The sequence below is a fragment of the Eleginops maclovinus genome, chromosome 16, assembly GCF_036324505.1.
Source record: "Eleginops maclovinus isolate JMC-PN-2008 ecotype Puerto Natales chromosome 16, JC_Emac_rtc_rv5, whole genome shotgun sequence".
Lineage (NCBI taxonomy): Eukaryota > Metazoa > Chordata > Actinopteri > Perciformes > Eleginopidae > Eleginops > Eleginops maclovinus.
In genome coordinates, this window is record NC_086364.1 from 735,507 (window position 1) to 748,942 (window position 13,436).

The following is a 13,436-nucleotide window of genomic DNA, read 5'->3' on the forward strand; positions in this document are numbered from 1 at the left end:
CGGAGGGGAAATGCTGAGGTTTCCCTCATCGACAGCAGAGGACAGCGGCACAAGGCGACGCTGAGAGACGCTTTGTATGTACCGTCATATCCACAGAGCATCTTCTCAGTGAAGGCGGCGACTACGAGTGGAGCTACGGTTGTCTTCAAAGAAGATAAAGACGTCCTGATAACCAGAGACGGTACCAGGTTTAACATTCATGTGTATGGAAAGCTGTATTATTTGCACATTGAAACTGAATCTAATGATAAGTGTAATGCATGTCACGACATACAGACATGGCATGAGGTATTAGGTCATTGTAACTATGACGATATTCTTAAGTTGCAGAATGCTGTTGTAGGTATGCAGATCAAGGGCAAAATGGGTAGGCCCGAACAAGAGTGTGAGGTGTGTATTCAAGGAAAGTTTGCCCAAACCAGAAATAGGGATCCTGATGCCAGAGCAAAGGCTCCCTTACAAATGGTTCACACTGATCTTGCAGGTCCTGTAGCAACAGAGTCAAGAGATGGTTTCAAATATGTGCATTCATTTACTGATGATTACTCAAGCGCAGTGTTTGTTTATTTTCTAAAGAAGAAAAGTGACGCAGTGCAGGCTACGGAAAGAGACATATCCCCTTATGGGAAGGTGAGTTGCATCAGATCCGACAACGGAACAGAGTTCACGTGCAGTGATTTCCAAGCAGTGTTAAGGAAAAATCAGATCAGACATGAAACGTCAGCTCCATACTCCCCACACCAAAATGGAACAGCAGAGAGAGGGTGGCGTACTCTTTTTGAGATGGGCAGGTGTATGTTGGTTGAAAGTGCGCTGCTAAAGCAGCTATGGCCCTATGCCGTACAAACAGCAGCAATGGTACGGAACAGATGTTTTAGCAGGCGTACAGGGCAGACTCCTTATGAGCTGCTAACAGACAAAAAGCCAAATATATCCAAAATGCAAAAGTTCGGATCTGTATGTTACACGTACAAACAGAACAAGGGGAAGCTCGATTCCAGATGTGATCAGGGGCATTTTGTAGGTCACGACAAGAACAGCCCAGCGTATTTGGTGTATCATCCAGATACAAACAAAGTACAAAAACACAGACTAGTGAAGTTTGTGAGCAAGTCAGCTGTGGAGAAACAAACACAGACAGGTGAGCCAGATCCAAATGATGGCTATGACAGTGTGAGACCCAGGACTAGTGAAACCACGCAGGGGGTCGGTAGGAGTACAGAAAATGCTGCAGAGCCAAGTGTACGGAGTAAAAGTGCTCATAGTGATAGTCCAGGTACAGAAGTGAGGTCTACTGACCATGATCAAACACAACAGAGTGGTGAACCAGAGAGTAGAAGGTATCCGATCAGAGAGAGAAAGATGCCAAGTCACTTGGATGACTTCATTACTGAAAACCGTGTAAGTGATGCGGTAAATATCACAGTAGACTACTGCTGTAGAATGGTGTGTGGCATTCCACAAACATTTGGGGAGGCAATGGGGTCAGCTAACTCCAAAGAATGGGTAAAAGCCATGGATGAGGAAATCCAGTCTTTAAAAGAGAACAAGACCTTTACCCCGACAACACTGCCAATAGGCAAGAAAACAGTGGGGGGTAGATGGGTTTACGCTATCAAGACTGATGTAGATGGAAGAGACAAATACAAAGCACGGTTTGTGGCCAAGGGTTACAGCCAGAGAATGGGCGTAGACTATGGGGAGACGTTTTCACCCACGGCAGACATGACAAGTGTAAGGGTGGTGCTACAGAAAGCTGCACAGGAGAGTTTACTCCTGCACCAAATGGACGTGAAAACCGCGTACTTGCACGCTCCCATAGACTATGAGATCTACATCTATCCACCAGAGGGTTATGAAGAGAAAGAGGGTATAGTTTACAAGCTAGAGAAATCCCTTTACGGTCTTAAACAGTCCCGGCCGAAATTGGAACAGGGTTTTGCACAATTGTTTAACTGAGGATGGTTTCACACAAAACCCAGCCGACCACTGTGTTATGCCAAAGAGTCAAAAGAAGGGAAAGTGATCATAATCACATGGGTTGATGACTTGATCATTGCAGCAAGCAATGAAGAGAGACTGAAAGAGGTGAAAGAGATGCTCGCAGAAAAGTTTAAGATGAAAGATTTAGGCAAACTCAAACATTTTCTGGGTATTGATTTCAGTCAATCAGATGGGTGTGTAAAGATGTCACAGGAAAGGTACACTTACAAAATACTACAGCGTTTTAATATGCAAGACTGTAGGACCAGAGAAACACCCTGTGAGCAGAAGCTCGAGTATACTGAGGATGCAGTAAAGATGGAGGATGTCAGGTTGTACAGGAGGCTGTAGGCAGTCTTATATACCTGACTACTTGTACCAGACCCGATTTAAGCTTTATAGTGAGCAGGTTATCGCAGTACTTTGCAGAGCCTACAGAGGAGCAGTGGGTCACTGTGAAGCATGTACTAAGGTATCTCAAAGGCACTGCAGAGAAAGGGTTAACCTTTAGGAGAAACGACTGTGAGAAGCTAGGTATACAAGCCTATAGTGATGCTGACTGGGCGGCTGATACCAGTGACAGACGCAGTACCACAGGATACTGTGTGAGCCTTAGTCAGAACAGCTCTCTAGTCTCGTGGAAGACTAGAAAACAGCCTACAGTCGCGCTATCCACCTGCGAGGCAGAATACATGGCGCTTGCTTCAACCATACAGGAGTGTCTATACCTGGAGCAGTTACTGGGGGGTATAGGATAATTACAATTACACACAAACTGTAGTACATGAAGACAATCAGGGGACAATCGCTCTCGCCAAAAATCCTGTAAACAGACAAAGGTGTAAACACTTTGACATAAAGTACCACTTTATCAGGTCAACTGTGATTGAGGGACGGGTGATTTTGGTGTATTGTTCAACTGATAACATGGTTGCTGATGTAATGACCAAACCTGTAAATAAGTTGAAACTGAAGAGGTTTGCAAGTGCTCTTTTTGGAGATTGATATGTGTATGACAGAGGTCCACATTCATTCTATTTTTATTTTGCTTGAAGTATAGCAACCTGAGTACAAGTGGGGGTGTTGAGATGTTCATTATTACTGTATGTACTCAGTTCTATGTAATGCTGTATATATGTTTATGCCACTAGATGGCGATATGGTACAGACTATAAAAGGGTGAACTGAGCTATGCTAGTTCAGTGTGCGTAGTAGATGGTGAAGCTCTGACCGTGAGTATGATGCGTCAGAGCAGCCTGGAATAAATAAGCCAAAGGCTAAAGATAATTCATTCTCCGTCTCCTTTTCTAAGAATGCAACGTTAGCTGTGCGACAGTGCACTACAGCTCAACAGGTATAAACGTTGTCATGACTCATGACATAAAAAAAATGCTACGTTCCATTCATTCATAGAAATCATTCATTCAAAACACTCAAAACGCGAAGTAAGCTCGTCGGTCATGAAAAGAAAACAGTTACATCTTTTCCAGGCGTTAAATAGTAAACCGCGCATTGTTTCTTAGTAGTGATGACAGCGGTGGAAGGAAAAAAGCACTTCTTACAGCAAGGATACGGGAAGATCATCAGTCCTCTGTAGCAGCAACAATACCCCTGAAACTAACTCTAGCAGCTATCTATATAGGATAGCCTACTACTTGGTGGAAATCGACTGCCCAAAGAAAATTTGAAAACACAGCAGCAACAAGGGTTTAAGGGCCCAGTGAAAGAGAATAAAGGGGAAAAGCTAAAAAGAACTTGAGCAACGTGTTTTCCCAAAACTTTTTAAAAGTGGTGCCCTTTTTTCTCGTTTTTTTTCCCCCCATTTTCCCTTGATCCTGGGGGTTGTGTGTACCCCAACTCCAAAATTGCCTGCCAAAAACAAAGCTAGCAAAGTGAACTCACCCAGTCTGACTTGATTTTCCCTCCCAAACCCCAAGGCAAAACCATTGAAAATGCTTTTCAACAGATAGAGAAAAATTCCAGGTTCAGGTGGATAAAGTGTCTAAAACCCTGCACTAGCGGTATTTTAAATAGCAGTTTGATCACGTATTAATTAAAAATCCTGACGCCCTTTTAAAATTTTACATTTTTTAAATTTATCTTCCAAAAACCCCCATAGGGGGACAAAAATTTTAAAAGGTTTTTTCAAAATGTTCTTTTTGGGGGAGCATCCCCCCAAAAAACCCCCCCTACTTTTGCTGGGTCACCCCAATTTCGGGGGCCGACGTATTTTTGGAATTTTTTAAATTTGCCGCAATAAATGTTGTTGTTAACTTGTTAAAAAGCCCTCTGTTTTTGGGGGGGTTTTAAATCAAACAGGGGTATCCCCCGAGAAAAAAAATTCGGGGAAGCTACTGTTTGGGGGGTATTACAAAATTTGAAATTTGGGTTTGGGTTTGGGGGGTGGACGGGTTGCGTACTATGGAATACAAATCCGGGGCCGGGGCCCCCCTTTTGGGAAATTTTAAAGTTGAATTAGTGTATGCTTAAGTGTTTTTTTAATTTTGTTTTTAAATTTGGGGTATTTCCCATCTGCTCTCTTTTTTTAAGGACAACATCAGAAAAACAGCGGGACTGTCAACCTCACCCCCAAAACCCTGGGGCTCCCCACGCAGTAAGACTATTTAAGATGTAAGCCTTTTAAATTTGACGTCAGTCATGCTAGGGAAACGTTTTACTATTTCTTTATTTTTTAACCCAAACAAACTTGTAGGTATTGTTTTTTTTTGTAATTTGGGTTCTTTCAATACACACACCGTGAGGATATTTGAAGAGAAGGGAACTTTATTTTTAAAAATCCCCTTTGGGCCGGTTTAAACACGCTTACAGAAACTTACTTTTGAGGAACTCTATATGTAGTCTTCTGTCCCCAGGTCACCAGCTGCGCATTCCCCCTAAATAACTCATGGTCATAGGTTTAACCAATTACGCATAAACAAACGTTAATTTTTAAGTCATTACAGGGAAACCCCCTTTCCAAACAGTCCCCCCCAAACAGCTGGGGGGACAAAAACGGGAAAGGGCTTTGTCAGAGGCAGAGAACGTACACAAAAAGACGTTCTGTTTGCCTTTTTGTAAGCAACAACAATGAAACTCCCAAAAAGGTATTCCCGATTAATTTTTAACCCCCCCAATCCCCCCCCAGGAAAAAACCCCCCCCGGTTACTTTGTTACGCTATTTGGAAATAAGGCCCTTTTTGGGGGGCAACCTTTTTGGGCTGGCGGTCAAATTATTAATCTGGGAATATAAAACCCTTTTCAAAAGCCCCGGCCCCTTTGGGGGAGGTAAAGCTGCCTTTAAAACCCGGGTTAAAAAGGCCGTAAGAAAATTTGGAAAAAACCAAAACCCAATTTCCCGGGGGGAAAAATTTAAAAAAATGGTAATATTTTAAAAAAATCTTTAAAAAATTTTAATTTTTTTTCCCTTTTTTATGTTTTGGGAAAAAACTCTGTTTTCCCGCACAGGACAAATCGTTTTATTTCCCTGAAGATGATGAAGAGAAGACGGTGATTTCCAAATGCCCAAAAGAAGACAACGTAAGTTTTTTTTTGTTTTGTTTGGGTTTTTTAGTAGGGTTTTTTGGGGAAAAATGTTAAAATAAAATTGTAAAAACGGGATGGTCCCCTTTTAAAAAAGGAATATGGCAAAAACAATTGATTTAATAACACATGAGGGTAAACTGAGGTAAAAATATTTTCTTTTTTGTTCAATTTTAGGGCAAACACTGATGAGATTTAAATTTTTTTGTTTATGTGTATTCTCACCCCCAAACCCAAATAACAATTTTAACTAAAAAAAACAGTTTGGGGCCAAAATACTAGTTGCTTATTTATATTTGAATATTCAACACAAGGGAAAAGGGAAGGGTTTTAAAAAAAAGTATTTAAGGAATATTTAATTTTTTTATTGACGTTTAAATTTTTTTTTAAACTAAAACTGTTGATAAAACCCCTGCGTGCTCAACCCGGGATTTAAAATTGAAACCCAACCCCAAAAAATTTTGGAAGGAACAAAAAGTGTTTTCCACCCCATACAGGGTGCCAGAGAGAGCCCTTTTCCTAAAAAGGGAAACTCCGCAAGCAGAGACAGGGGCCCCGGCAGTGACAAGGGGGCTGGCAAGTTGTGAAAGGGTGTCTGAAAACCCTTTTTCCCCCAGGGCAGTCCACTTCGGATTTTGTGTAAGACACATTATGTATTTAAAACCATTCTTAAAATTTTTAAACATTTTTTCGTCCCTTTTTTCTGATATCACCCAAGGATACCAATTTTTGTGTTTCCAAAAATATTGACCAGAGAAGAGATCAGGGAATTCTTTAAAGCTCATGCAGATGAAATGGCCCTGCGGGCAAAAAGAAAACCAATCCCCCATTAGCCGTTCAAAAGTTTGGGGCTACGGGTGTGCGCCCCGTTTAAGGGAGAACCAGTTTTTTGGGAGAGAACTTAGGGACGCGTAAAAGTAAACCCTTTTCCAGTGACGAGTGGATGGTGAAAGATGCAGCGACCTAGGAGGGCCCCGAAAGAGGGGTTCTTTTTGTTTTTAAATTGTGAGGGCCCCCTTTTTCAAAAGGGGCAGGGAGCATTTGAGGTTAAAAGATATTGTTTGGGGGGCCCCTGACTATGTTAACATACAGGGGAATGTTGCTCTAAACATATGGGGCAAATAAATTTACAATAACCCATGTAAATTTTTAATCTCACTTTTTTCTGTTTTCCCCAAAAAACCCAGCTAAGGTGTACTTTTTGTCAGAGACTCCCCAAAAGGGGGTTTTTTCCCAGAATGAACAAACGTCATGTACAAAAAAAAATATACAAGATGATTTTTCAGTGGGGGCAACCATAATAGTCCAAGGGGGGTGAACCTCCAGCCCTTCCTTGCGGCCCCATGTTTTGCTACAAACATGACAGGGGATTCAAACCAAGTTCAAGTAAACCCCGACGACTTTGTGATGTTTCAAAGGGATTCGCTGGGAAAAAGGGTATTAGTGTTAGACTAACCTAAAAGACCCGGGGTGCATGTTTTCTGTGTCCCCTTTTAAATGTGTCCACATCTCAGAGTTTGAACAACAGTTTGATTTTAGACTGTTTTAGACACTAGAGTCTACCCTTAACGTATTTCCAATGCAATGGTATTTCCATCCCTTGAATTACATTGTATAGTCCATCTTAATCCACAGGGTGTCTTTTTTTAAAGTAAAGATCAAAGGACAGGGACAAAGATGAATTTTGGGGAAAATAATTGAATGCTGTTAATGGAAAAGGTTTTTTTGAGGGCCCTTCCCAAAAACCCCCGTCACCCCTGGAGAATAAGCATACATTTGTTTAAAACTGCGGCACTTACAAAATGATCCTGCAAAGCCAGATCGCCTTAAACAGTTGATTGATGGTCCCCTCCTACTTTCAAAGTAAAGTACAATTTAAAATGGGGGGGGTTGGGGGAATGTAATGTATTTAAAAAGTAAACACCAGGCTTGTGCAAAAAATTTAGAATTTTAGGGAATTTTTCTTCCATTCAATTCATGGAAATTTGGGAAAAGTATTGGCTCTGGCCCCCCAAAAAAAAATAAATTTGAATTTGAAGGGGGAAATTGAAAAAATTTTATGGGGCAAAACCCAAAAAAATTCCCAAAAAAGTCACACAATATAAAGAATGTGTTGAATCTTACATAATATTCAGTGTTGAGAAGTTAACTTTAGTTGAATTAAGCACTTTAACATTCATTGCTGGGGCTCAATATTAACACAGAGGACTCAAGAGATCTATTAGTATACACAGTGTGTAATAATATATCTTGCAGACAGACGAACAAACACTCAAGCAGAAACTTAGTAGATGAATTGTGAATTATTGTCTGTTGTTCCATCAAAGACATTTTTAACAACCTAATAACCTTGCTTTCCTTTTTCACAAGGTGCTCCCGCTTTTAAAGGATAATCCAAGTATGCGCATCATCATCCTTGACATGCCAACAGGACTGCATCTAACTCCAGAAGTTTTGGCTGGCCTGTTAAAGCCGAGTTATTCGGTTTTAGGAAGTAACAGAAGGCCTAAAGAGGAGCTGATTGTGGTCAAATTCAGAGCATTCCTTCAAAGTGTACAGAGTAATTAAAGTTAGGGATCATGTGTTTCTATGGCCTATACCTAACTACTGGGTCCAATAGCATGTCCTATCCCTATACCTAACTATTCATGTATCATGTAACTATTCATGTGTCATGTATACAGACTACATTGCCCTGACCACTGACCCAAGGCAGATGGGTCAGCCCCTTGAGTCGTAGATCTGCTTGAGGTTTCTTCCTATATATCTCCAATCCTAGGGAGTTTTTCCTCGCCCCTGTCACTCTTGGGGCTCTATGTGAATGCCAACACCCTGTGTAAAGCGCCTAGAGACAAGTCAATTGTTTTGGCGCTATGCAAACATAAATACATTGAATTAAATTGAATGTTAGTATTATCTTAACTGATTCACTTTACTTTATAGGCAAGGAGCTTGACGAAACATTCCAAGAGCGAGCCCTGACAGAGACTGAACAGGATTTTTCTACACAACATCAGCCTCGGCCACATATTGGCATTTGTGACAGGCAGCAGCCAGGTCCCAGCCACCGGATTTGAACCTTATCCAAAAATGTTGTTTGTGCATGATGACAAGCACCTCCCCATTGCACACACCTGTTCAAATGAACTTCAACTCTTCATCAATTCCAAAACCTTGGCAGATGGTGACTTTTTTGAGTACAGCCTTCTGGTGGCTCTCATGAATGGGGGAATGTTTAGTGCTGTCTAATCCAGTGATTCTAGGGGTCATCAAAAACTCATTGCAGCTTTGTTGTGTTAAAAAATATATATATACTGGAGTTTAATTTATCAGTTCTCATCATCCTCTTGTTTAAAGCTGGCTACAAGCAGTGGGTTTTTTTTATGGGGAAATCTGGTGGTCCTCAAATAATAGATTCTGTGCTTGCTACTGCCACTGTTCAATCTTTAAGAATATATATTGGTGCATCGCACACTTTAAAAGATCTTGGCTTAAAAAAAGGTTTGGTTTTTTCCATAGAACCCCATATGTCTTTGTGTGTGTGGGGGCTGGGATTGGACGGCAGGGAAGGCTAATGATCATAAATAACATAATGTGAACTGTAAGCATAGTTAGGTTAAAACAAACAATGAGGAAAGAAGGACTTGAAATAAACTGTGAAAACGGTTGTACTTTCAATTGGGAAATGTTTTTTGCATTGCATTTGCTCAGAAAACAAATGATGCTCCTTCAATCAATCGTCCGTTGATTTGTATTCATGTCATTATTATGATACAGTCGTTCACCCGTGAAAAGGGTTTTTGACGACATTTTTGAGTGGAAATTGAAGTGTTTTGGGAACTGCCTGGGTTTAGACAAAAAAAAATAAAGATATAATTTTGGATTAAAAAAAGGGTTTTTTTAAAAAGGGGTTTGGGGGGTTTCCCCGAACTTAGCCCTAATTTTTCCCGTTATGTGAAATGATTTCCCCTTTTTGTTTTTGTAACAAGGGTGTGGGTTTTTTTCCCAAAAAATGTTTCCCAGACCTTTTTCCTTGTTAATTTGAGCATTTTTAAATTTATAGAATACATAACATCAATAAAGCAAATTACAAAAAATTTAATGTGAGGAGGGGTTTTCAATTTTGTCAAAAAAAAAACCCGCTGCAAAATTTTCTGGAACAAAGTTTTAAACCCTTTTTTTGGCATTTCCCAACGGAATTTTCTGGTTTTTACGGGGTTTTTGAAGTTTTTGCAGCGTTTAAAAGGGCAAAAATTGCTGCTAAGCTTTAAAAATCTGTGGCTGTAGGCTGTGTACTTTCCGTAGTGCAATTTTGGGGAGTGAAGAGGAAAAAAAGAAAGCCCGGTCAGGGTAAAAAAATTTAAGTGGGGTTCGGTTCCCCTCTGTGGGTTTTTGAGTGATTTGGGTTTAAAAACAGCCCTAAATTTTTCTTAAAAATCCTGTTGATTTTAGGGATTTCCAAAATAAAGGAGTGAGAAAATGTCGGACATTGTCCACCCTCAAGTGCATTTTTTGATTCCAGATCATAGGAAAAAGGGGGGAAAAAAATTTGGGTACAATTCCTATTCCCGGTCTCTGTTTAAACCCCTCCAAAGCCTGATTAAGTACGGAGCTCCCAGTTAAAAACAGGGGTTTTCGCCTCCGGTCGGGGCTAAACCAAAGCAACGGTTTTTGGGCCCAAAATCATTGATGCTGTGGGGGAAAAGCCGCCCGACGTTTTAGCCCTATTAAATTTTTTAAACACTGGGGGAACATGATCAACCTCGTAACCCCCCATAGCAGCATGTAAAAAAACCCTTTCCCCCTAAAAAAAAAATTTTGATTCCCGTCTTAAAAATGCCAAATGTAGTTAAAGGCAGGGTACTGAAAAACTGTCTAAAACAAAAGTTTTAAGTTCCCCCTCGATGAAAAAACCAAAGGAAAACAATTCTCTTCAAGCTGTTTCCCCCAATTTGCCCTTCCCCTTGGGAAAAATAAAGTTTTTTGGGACCAAATGTGAATTAAGATTATTTTTCCTACATGAAGGGGTGGGTTTCTTTTAACTTCAGAGGGGGTAATGAACCAAATTTAGTGTCGCTTTTTTGTTGTGAATTTAGTTTCCCCTGTTTTAACTTCCCCAGAAGCTTTTACAAAAATAGGTAAACACAAGCGTCGTGCAGCCACTTCTGTTTTGGGTTAGGTTCAAATCCCCGCAAGGGCTTGGATGTCCTCTCTTTTTTTCCCTGTGAATGTCTGCATCCGGGAAAAAAAGTGTCAAAAAAAAGGGGTGTTTACACAAATAAGCAGTGGAACACCTTTTTAAAACCCAAACTAAAGGGATGTTACCAAATTTTGGAAAAAAAAGGGATTTTGGAACGTTTAAAATTTAGTCTTTTTGCTTTCAAACTCTGAGACAGATCATAGATAACTTCCAGTAAAACTCGACTTGTAGAACTAAATGATATTTTTTGACTGAGAGGAAGGGTGATAAGTTCTTACCGACATCGATGCCAAAGCAGACCTTACGCCCGAGGCAACAGCTGTCTCAATGGCTGTGACCAAGTCTCGGTCAATCATTTCGCCTATGATTTTGGCGCCAAGGAAAATTCTGTGGGATGAGGTTAAAAAAAGGTTATTCAGTATTCAGTAAGCATTCAGTAGTGCAATAATCCCATAACCAAATAGTCTAATAGTCACTGAGCCTGTATGCCCGAATAATACCTTACATATGATATCACACACAATTTGCCCATAGTTCTAGGCTGATGCTACGTTTAGCTGCTAATACGTTAGCACGCTAGCAAGCTCTTTCAATATGAAATTTACACTAAACTATTCTCTATACATCACGCAAAAACAAAATTCTAGTAATTGAAATGCCATTCACATAGTAGCCTACTGAAGAGGAAATATTTGAAAACCTACCTATAAGTCACGAAGGAGATGTCTGCTTTGCTTTCACCCATCCATCTGCTCCATCAAGGGCTTTGCTCTAACTGGCGCTTACACGAGGTCTACCTGCATTGCTTAGCTGACAGTGCCATCTACTGGTTAGGCCTACACATAAATGCTATGAATCTAAATCCTTAAATCTAAATCCTTATTAAGGATTTAGATTTAAATCCTTAATAAGGATTTAAATCTAAATCCTTATTAAGGATTTAGATATACATAAACATTAGATTTATATTTAAGATTTAGATTTATAATAAGGATTTAGATATATTTAAGATTTAGATTTATAATAAGGATTTAGATATATATTTAAGATTTAGATTTAGTATTTAAAGTCCTTTCTTGCCCTCAATAAAAACGTACCCTACAAAAACCTATTCCACTATTTCTACACCAATTTGCTCATATTTGTATGTAAATGTGTGAAAAAGAGAGCGTTAAAAATTGCAGTGATGTTTTTAGCACTTTTTGTCAATAAATCTGCAAAAACGGTGGGGGATAAAACATGACATGTCCTTTTACAAACGGCACCCCATAACCATACACGTCCATTTTGAACTTGGTACCATCTTTGTTGACCAGCCAGTCATTACCGTCCTTGAAGTGGACCTCAGCTCCGTAGGCTGCAGGGGTGTAGTGGGCGTTGGACGCGGGGGTACGCCGTCCACCCACTTCTCCCGACGTGATATATAAAAAAATAATAAATATAAAATAGCTTAGGCTACAACTAAAAAAAAAAAATTAAAAAATAGCTTACAACTCAAATGTAAATCCGGAGATATTGGCAATGGTGAGAACAACCTACATAGGCTACATAAGACATCCCCAGTATGCCGTGACCTATATTGGCTACGACATGAACATAACATGAACATTCGATAATCGTCATCAACCTGAGACTTAAAACAAGACAAAAAAAAAACAACGAGAACGTGGATGTGATGAAGCTGAATATATGTATGGCTTTTTGGGTGGGAGTGTGTGTGTGTGTGTGTGTGTGTGTGTGTGTGTTTGGGGGGTGACGTCACAAATAGCGTACCCTCACTTAAAAAATCCCCACTACACCACTGGTAGGCTGTCGCTGCTTTGACTGAAAAGATGTTTTGTGGAAACGATGGGATGTAGAGCGCTTGCTTGAGCCTCGTTTTCACCTGTCGTCCCTCGCTGTCCAGCAAACAGACTTCAGCGTCTCCCCTCATCTTCGCCATCCCGCTCACCTTGGATCCGTCGGCCAGCTCGATCATGTGGTCTTCGGGTCTGAAGCTCTTGTCAACTGTTTTGAACTTTGTGGCGTCGTTGATCATGTGTGCTGTGGCGCCACAGTCGACCATGACACCCTTCTTGTTTCCTCTTTGTGTAGGGCAGTCACTCATCCTGAAGAAACTGAAAGATGTAGGCTCTGCCTCCGTCTCCCCATCAGCTTTCTTCACGTGGTCACAGCCTCGTCCTCGACTGCGCCCCATTCCTCACTGTGGTGTCCCATTTTCGTTCCTCTCTTCTCACGTGGTACCCGTCAGGACATGTTCTGGCCATGTGTCCCTTTTTACCGCACGTGTAACACTCAACATCAGCCAGGTCCATTTTCTTTCCTCTTCCTCGTCCACGTGACCTCGTTGCCCCTCTAGTTTTCATCACGTTGTCTTCTTCAACATTCACGTCACTCTTCTCATATTTTTCTGTACTCTCATAACTTCGCAGTTTCGTTTTAAACTCGCCAAACGTTACAGTGTCATTTGTCTGGGTGATGTGCATGAATCAGGTAGCCCCTTAACCACCATAGCTATCTGAAGCCCATCACGTATGTGCTCTTCTGCTCTTCTTAATGACGTGAATATAGTCTCTGCTCGAATAATATAGTCAGTGACCGATTCTTTGCAAGCTTTATGGAGCGAGGAAAGTTCACAATATAAACTCAAAACGCGGGGTTTGTCCTTTCCCGCATAGTGCTCGCGAAGAATATTCAGTGCTTTTCTTCCATC